General features: G+C 37.5%; 1 long non-coding RNA gene across 1 annotated transcript in view; it reads right to left on the minus strand.

Moving 5' to 3' along the window:
* LOC129146796 (uncharacterized) overlaps positions 1-8,043 on the minus strand; it is a 93,407-nt gene extending 85,364 nt beyond the window's left edge. The window contains exons 1-2 of the long non-coding RNA XR_008554024.1: positions 7,975-8,043; positions 6,584-6,646 (exon numbers count right to left, since the gene is read on the minus strand). This is a non-coding gene — a long non-coding RNA (uncharacterized LOC129146796). The remainder of the gene's footprint in view (positions 1-6,583; positions 6,647-7,974) is intronic.
* Between the last annotated feature and the right edge of the window lie 219 nt (positions 8,044-8,262).

Consider the following 8,262-nt stretch of genomic DNA (forward strand, 5'->3'; position numbering starts at 1 on the left):
CAAAATTCAACATGTTTCCATTACATGTGAAATGAGCTAATTTATCATTAAATCCGTTTCTTTTACATTCCTTATAACAATTTACCCTCAGTAAATCAGCTTGTTTTTATAGATGACTGGATCAAGAAGATGTGGTTCATATACACAATGGAATATTACTCAGCAATCAAAAAAGATAAACTCATGCAATTTATAGCAACATGGACAGCACTGGAAGGGATCATGCTCAGCGAAATAAGCCAGAAAGAAAAAGAAAAATACCGGATGGTCTCACTCATAGCAGGAATCCAGAAAACCTAAATAAGGGACCAGGAAAAAAGAATAACTATAAGAAAGAAAAAAATCAAAATCAACAAACAACTATAAGCCAGAGACACACTATGGGGTGGGGGGGCGGGGAAAGGAGCATTAGGGTCAAAATAAGGGGGGTGCAATTGCATGGGGAATGTAAAAATAAAACATAGCTTATTTTTAAATGATTCCAGCAGACCACTGCTGTATGAATGCATTTTTTCCTGACTCCGGTGTGATAGTATGAAGAAATGTTTCCCATAGCTTCATTCTAATTATACTTCCCCTCATTAAAGATTTAACTTTACGACTGAAGATTTTCTTCTTCTCTGTCAATAATCTTATGTTCTCAACAGTCAGATGATATCTCGGTGCTACTGCCCATCACCAAGGATGAAGGTTCTTTTATATCCAATCATCTGCAAGGGAGGAGGATTAGAATCGTCCAATGCAGCAGGTGTATCTTCTTTTTGGAGAGACGAGGGAGTTCTGAACTCTTAAACAGTCATGGTGGCACTGAGCTACCAGAAAACAAACTCTGGAAAGCTGAGCATATGGTCTAGCATAGGAAATTCATTTTCTTTCTCTGTGCTCCCTTAGATCACTTTTAGGGCCAAATTTCGCTCTGGGACATTCTACTCTCATAGAATTTAAAGCTGCTGCCTGCTGTGAGGTAAATGTGACTGTTTGTAATTTTTAGAAAGTTTTATTTCTTAATCAGAAAATAGCTTGAAGGACTCAAGAATGATATGCTATACAGACTAAAATGGTGATATAAATTCCAGGGACACATTTTTCTATTTTCAGGCATTGATTCATGTTCGTTTATAAATTTGCCAGGTTGGCTACAGGTGACTATCTGGACAGACGCAAGCTTCCAAATTTTGTTTGATCTTTCCAAAGGGAGGTCAACTGTTTTACTTTCTAAGAGAAATTACTGCCTAATTATGTAGTCATATGCAAAAATTACCAGAAAAGCTATACTTAATAAACTTAATGTGATTTCATAGACTCACCAGCGCCACAGGTAATGTCTATGCGTGGGGGTGAGCAATGACAAATAGGCAAAATGCATATTGTACGGACTATCAGGCTTTAGAGTGCTGTGATAAATGAATCTATTAACACATAATGTTCCCATTTACTTTAGAATTATCTTGAGAATGAATTATTGGCTAGAACTACCCTCATTAACCCTCCAAAGAACAGCTTGTAAAATAATGTTACCATAACATTAATTACTAGAAATATCAATTACAAGGATGTGCATCTATTCATAATTTTTTCAGCCATTTTTAATAGAGATAGCATTCAATTATAATGCTAAAGAATCAGGTGCTCCCCTTCAAATCTAAAACAGAACTCATTTTTTTTAATCCAGAAATTGAGATAATTAAAGCCTTTAATTACCAAAGATTTCCAATCAGATGGGCCATTTTGAGACTCTAATTGCATTAGATCCTTTATTTTGATTACCTTTCAATAGTAAGTTATGAACTTAAGCCACAAGAATACAAAACCACACTCCCCATTTTGTAAATCTGAGCCAGTTACTTGACCCCTCCATTTAGTTACTCAGGTGTAGAAGGGAGAGAATAATGGCATCCACCTCAAAGTATTGTTGCAAGCATTAAATGAAGGATTATGTGTAAAGAACTTAGAACAAAGCCTGGAATATAAGCAAAGTATTACTTCATGCATGTAAATAATACAGGTTTTAAAACACGTATAATTTTTATAACTTCCATAAATTAATGTTTGGTTGTGTATATGTAGAAAAATCCAGTACTAAGCTGTGTCTATGATTTTATTTAAGGAATCTGTGACAATTTTTTGCAAATTCTCCTAGAAATATGGAGACTGAGGCAGGGAACGCCCTGAGAGACAAAAGCCAATCTCCACTGAAGCTGTAAATAGAAACTGGAGTTCTATCTTCCAGTCCAGTTCTCAGACTAATAGATTTTGCTCCTTCTACACAGGAACATTCTAGTTTTCTTTAAAGCAAATATATTCTTCACAAGGCTTAGAATTGCCTAGAATTATTCACATGGGAACTCTTAGCAAAGATGTGATAAAAGTTCCAGCTACATGGCCTCATTTTAAAGGCCGAAAGCTATGTACCTCTTCAGAAATAGAGCTTCCAAGACAATTTTTTTGTCAAGTGTCCCTTGAAAAGTCTCATCCTGCCTTCTTTTTGTTACTCTCAAAAAATGAAATCTCATCAGTTCCTCTCATGGAAGATGCAACTGAAGAAACTGCTCTAAGAACACTTTGTAAATAGAAACAAGGTGGCCCCACTACACAAATGAAGTTAGATAGTAATAGACAATTTTTCCTCAGCCTTGTACTCAGAAAAACAGTGATTGTGAAGATATCTCCAGACCCTTTTGTGTTGCACAAACAGATTAAATACAAAGAAGCATCCTTCACCAAACAACCTAGAAAAGATTAATGAATCCCCTGTGTTTCTCTATGGCCAGACAGAACCTCCAAATCCTTCTTGCACCACTGGTCAAACTGTACAAAATACCTGTTCAATACTTGATCAAACTTTAAACTTCTCCCCACCTCCAGGCATCTTAACTTTGCCTCCTACTCAGCCTAAGCCAGCATCTACATCCAAAATGGAATTACCCTTTCTTGAAAGACTTTTTCATCAAGAGAATACTTTCTGCTCCTGTGTCAAATTACTCCACCCTCTTAATACACTCCCCAAAACCAGGTTTCTAGCCTTCTTTATTCCTGACACAAAAGAATCTTTGTGCCTGTGAAGCTTGTAGGCCTTGTGGTCGGAACATTCTTTCCTTTTGCAAGGGTTGGCTTCATCTATTGCAACAGCTTCCCCTTATTGTTATTGCAATTCATCTGAATAAAGTCTCTCCTACCTAAGTCCAAGTTTGCTTTTATTTGATCATAAAGCACATATGAAAGCAAATTAAAGTTACAGTGAGTTTTTCCTTCTAACTAAGATGTGAAAGTACAACTATTCAAGTCTCATTTTCCATAAAGCATTAAAACTGCAGGACGTATATTTATAAAGTTACAGATTCCCCTATCTGAAAATAAAATATTCCTATTTGGTATGATTTAGTAGATAACTTTTTTGGGTCTGGGAATACTCAAAAATATTTCCATATAAATAGAAATATCATTTCTCCCAAAAATAATCTACCAAATCAAGCCAAATAGGAACATTCTATTTTCAGAAGGGGGTAGGAGATTGTGGATTCTCAGATGCACTAGTATTCCTGACTTTCAAAGCACAGAGAAGACCAGAACTATCACCTCCAGGCATTTACTTTGGCAAATAGAGATCACTAATGGTCAAGGAAGGGGAGAATGAAAGTTAACAAAACTTTTTTTGGTGGGAACTGTTTGTGTTTTGTGAGCTTAACTTTCCCCACCCCAACACAATTCAATGCAGGAAGCAGGACACAAATGTGGCCCCCATGGTATGGACACAGGTCTGAAGCTCACCTGAGTAATATAAAAGGGTGAGAAAATGAATTGCAAGTAATTTATACGAGTACTGATATCAAATTGGTTTCATTGGGTGGGCCACAATCCAAAGGTTTGATAAAGCACCAGATAGAGTTGTGAATGAATCAGATGTGGAGCACATGAGCGAGGGAAGTGAAGAACTTTCTCAGGACCTGTCCAGGAGACATGCTGGTAATGGAATTGCAACCAAGAGAAGCTGAGGTTTTCTCCTGATGCCAAAATACAGGCTAAAGAGAAGGTTATGATCTATAGAACATCTACAATTACACATCTCAGTAATTGGGAGTTCTGAAGAATTCTCAACAGTGCTCTCCAGAGAGTATATAAACATCTATCTCGACAAGAGTACATGCCACAAACTCCAAACGGTGTCTGTCAAGTAAGCACACCGCAGTTCCTGACATTTGTTTTTACTTTCCTTACAAGGTCTCTGAAGAGTGAGCCAGGTGGGTAGAGATGGTAAAGAAAAATTGTCAGACATTGCAATCTTGTGGGCTGAGCAGCTCATCCATCTAGATTATTCCCACTTTTTGTCTACCTTTGACTAAGCTATGTTACAACTCTGTGGAGATGAAAGTCATAGTAAACCAATAGCAACACAAGTAATTTTTTCCCACAAGAATTGTACATTGTGTCTGATGGAATGTAACTGATATTGATATGGGCACTGACCAGTTTTGCCAGTATTTTATTGAGCTGTAAATTTATTTCAACTTTTCTACAAGAACATAAGCAATCATTTCTGTGGCTACGGAGATATTTTAATATAGAAATCACTGAAATTTCTTGAATCCAACATCATAGGTAAGTAAAAATTTGAGGAAAACATATTTCAGCTGCAGAATAACTTCATTCCAGACACTTTGGTTCTCTAAACAGAAAAGAGATTACTTACCTGTGTGTAGGTTATCTTCTACTTAAGGAGAAACCGACTCATTACTCTTGGCTACAAGTGAAATCACACACAAGGCAGCATTGCGACACTCAAAATACTTATTTTTCTCTAACAAGTAATGACTTGAATGAAACATCACCATATATATTCATTAACAGCCAAAAGCTAAAAATTCAAACACCACTGTCTAAGAACAGACTCAGGCCATATCTAAAATGTGGTATTTGATTATAAATTCATGAAGAGAAAAAGGAATAGCAGACATGACTAAAGGCAATTGAGAAGTTAATTTATATTTGAGCTGATTTCCAATAAGACATTTTCTAATATACATTAAGGCTTTATTCCTTACATTCCCAGGTAAATTTTCTGTCCCTCAATATCTTGGTGCCCAAAAATTAATTTGTGCAGAGAAAGAACACATTATAGAGAGCTTTCCATAGTTCCTTTTGGAGAATTTATTTTACTGTTATATCCAGGTATGATCTTGTTGGTTATGAGAAAAAACTAAAATGAGAAACTTCCTAAGAACACTATTTTAAAATTTGAACAAATAATCTAGTAGAGTGTACATACAGGGAAGTCTAAAATAAGAGCATAGTGCATACTTCTGGTAGTAAAATCTATTCTGGTGATGATAAATTACAGGAGTAATTCACATATGTTAGCAAATAGAAAAAAATGACAACAAAATTCAGGGCTGGTCTCTATTTGTTTTTCATTTTAGTAGATTATAACTCAACACTTTCCTCTCCCTCCCCACAAACACAGCCTACCCCAAAGCCATAAGAACTTGCCTATAGTTTGTTGTGGTTTGTATGTCCCAAACTGCAATTCCTCTGCTATTCCTGAATAAAAACTGCTTTAGAACTTGCCTCAGTTTACCTTTAAGTTTTCTGTCATCTTATAGATGTCTGCAAGTGACAATTTTAGAAATGCTGAGTAAAGATCCACAACAGCTAACAATACATAAAAATAACACAATAAATTTAACAAAAGTGCTTCTGGAGATCTATGTGAAACCTACTTTGAAATGAATAGACTCCCTCTTGCCTCTGCCATGCTGAGAAATCTAAGTGAACTGCCGAGTGTGGCCTAATTCAGCCACCTGATACAAATCCTCATCAGGGACTACAAAAGAACACCAACACACTCTTTAGTTTTTATCAGCTGGGATTAGGAAAGAAAACAGGGAAGACCATCTTCTGATGCTTACAAAAGGCCTCACACTGCCACCTCTGAAGACTTTTGTCAATCAACCCAAAAGCTTGAAAACAAAGTTCGGCGCAACCTTTCAAAGTCCCCTTTGCTCTGACCCTGGGGGAACACACCTGGCCACTGGTTCTTGGTGGTGGACCCAGATTGTGGTCCCTAGTCTCCAATAAATGTTTTTCTTGGTTATACTGCAATCTGATTACTTTGCAGTCTGATTATTTTGCAAACATAAGCTTTATAGAAGTCAATCACATAAAAAGAGAAAAGACTAAAGGCGCTGATGGCAGTAGCCACCTTCTCTGCCTCGGGTTTCCTGCCCACTGTGCCCCTGATGAGCTGCACCTGTGAGGCATAGCCTGGGCACTCGGGCTCCTGCGCTACCAGGTCAGCCCTCTTTGGAGCCTAACCAGGAAGTGTGGGGAATGAGATTCTCTGAGGTTCTAGAATAGTCACTGCAACCTAGAACTACAAATCCACTCAGGCAAACACAGGGGCTTTTCCTCTTTTGTCACCTTCTCTTTTCTGTCATCTGCTCCCCACATCACATAAATGACTTGTACCCAGATCTGTGTGCCTTGCTCTGCCTCCAGAGACCACACACTAAAGCACCAATTCCAGTAAAAAACACCAGATTTCAGTTTAACATTAGGACATGCTAAAAATTTAAATAAGGAACATTACCTTAATATATAGAGGTCAGAAGGAGGCAGGAATCATTTTCTGCAGTCTTGATGTAAAAGGAAACTAGAAAATGAAAGTTTTAGAGGAAAAACATGGTTACTCTCCAACTTTGTTTTCTGAAATGCTCCCTTAATATTTGTGCCACTCACAGTTGAGGTATATTTGGATAATTTGACAAGCCAATAAAAGTACATACTATTCTCTTTTGTACTTGAATGCTTCCCTTTACTGATAATGAAGTCGAGAAGCAAACCACTTAGCAAAATTATTGTTCACTTATTTTCAGACATGGCAGTTCCATATTAATATTCTTCAATTAACATTGTGTTGTTTTATAATAATTTTCAGATGAACCCTCATTCTCTATACAGTAGGTTGACTAATGCCAAGCTTATTTTAGAGTAACCATTGCAATAGCACCAGTACAAACCCTTACAAAAACATTTTTTAAAAAACAGGTGAAGTCAGAAAATTGGTAGTTCCTGCCTACAGCTAAACCAGTGTAATCCACCAGCCTTTTATCATGAAGGAAGAAAAATCTATGGCTTCAACCAATCCTTTCTTAGGATTGTTCTTTTTCTACTCAGGCAAAATTTCTTCCTGGAAAATATTTTGAACTGGCCTATTACTACTACATCAGGTTTTGTTTTCTGTTGTTTTTTTCTTTTTTTTTTTTTTTTTTTTTGTAAACAAATACCTCTTACTGCATTAGTTTTCTGGGAAAAAATCCTATAGAGGGATGAGTTTACAACTCAGATTATTTAACTTTTATATTTATGTCACGTATACCTACTAGCCAGGTGGAATCTGAAGATACTCTTTCAACTAAATGCACAGAACTCAGGTATTAAACTGTAGCTTTATATTCAAATTATCCAGTTCCTGTAAAATTCCCCTAGAGCGATTAATTTCTGATGGGATTTGTCTAGGGAATAGGCTAAATTTTTTTCTCCTTTTTTATTTATATAAGCACTCTATAACATTGATCAGATCAAGGAACTGGAAAGCCCAGTCAGTCTGCACTAATTTCACTTCCTCAAGAAATAAGTAGAATTTGTGATCCCATAAATAAGAAGCTTAGAAGTCGCCACTCCATCCTAACAGATGAAAAACTGAAAAAAAGTGAAAAATCAACAACTCTTCTTGGATACACAAGAGAGGCGAGCAACAGGGCAAAACGCTTCCCCAAGAATGGAGAGAAAAGTCCAGGAAGGCTGTTTCCCAGAGCAGAAACTCAGCAGTGGAAACGCCGAGGGTAACCAGCACTGGGCAGGAGAACTTGGGCCAAAAGAACTGCTGGGAGACCAGTGGAAACAACCCTGAGAGTTAAAAACTCCAGTGGGCCCAGTCATAAAGGAGAAAGCAGCAGAAAAAAAAAATAAAAGACTCACCTCCAGGAGCTCAACAAAATTTCCACTGAAAATACCAGCGAAAAATCCTCTCTCAGTTCCACTGGGGAGAGGGAGAAAGAACCACTCTGAAGTGCTGCAGAGCAGTCTGGCCTTAAAAAGGCTGTCCTCAGGTGAAGCTAGTTCACCAGAGCCTAAGCAGCTGGGTGCTATTGGAGCCTAACTGTCCTGCGGAAGGGAAATGCCAACTCCAGTCTAAAGTAGCCAAACTGGGCCGCCTGGGGGTGTGGGCTAGAAAAAACTGGAAGGCTTGTAACTCACAGCCCAAAG

This window comes from Talpa occidentalis, unplaced genomic scaffold (assembly GCF_014898055.3).
Source record: "Talpa occidentalis isolate TD23 unplaced genomic scaffold, MPIMG_talOcc4v2.1 talOcc4.4, whole genome shotgun sequence".
Taxonomy (NCBI): domain Eukaryota; kingdom Metazoa; phylum Chordata; class Mammalia; order Eulipotyphla; family Talpidae; genus Talpa; species Talpa occidentalis.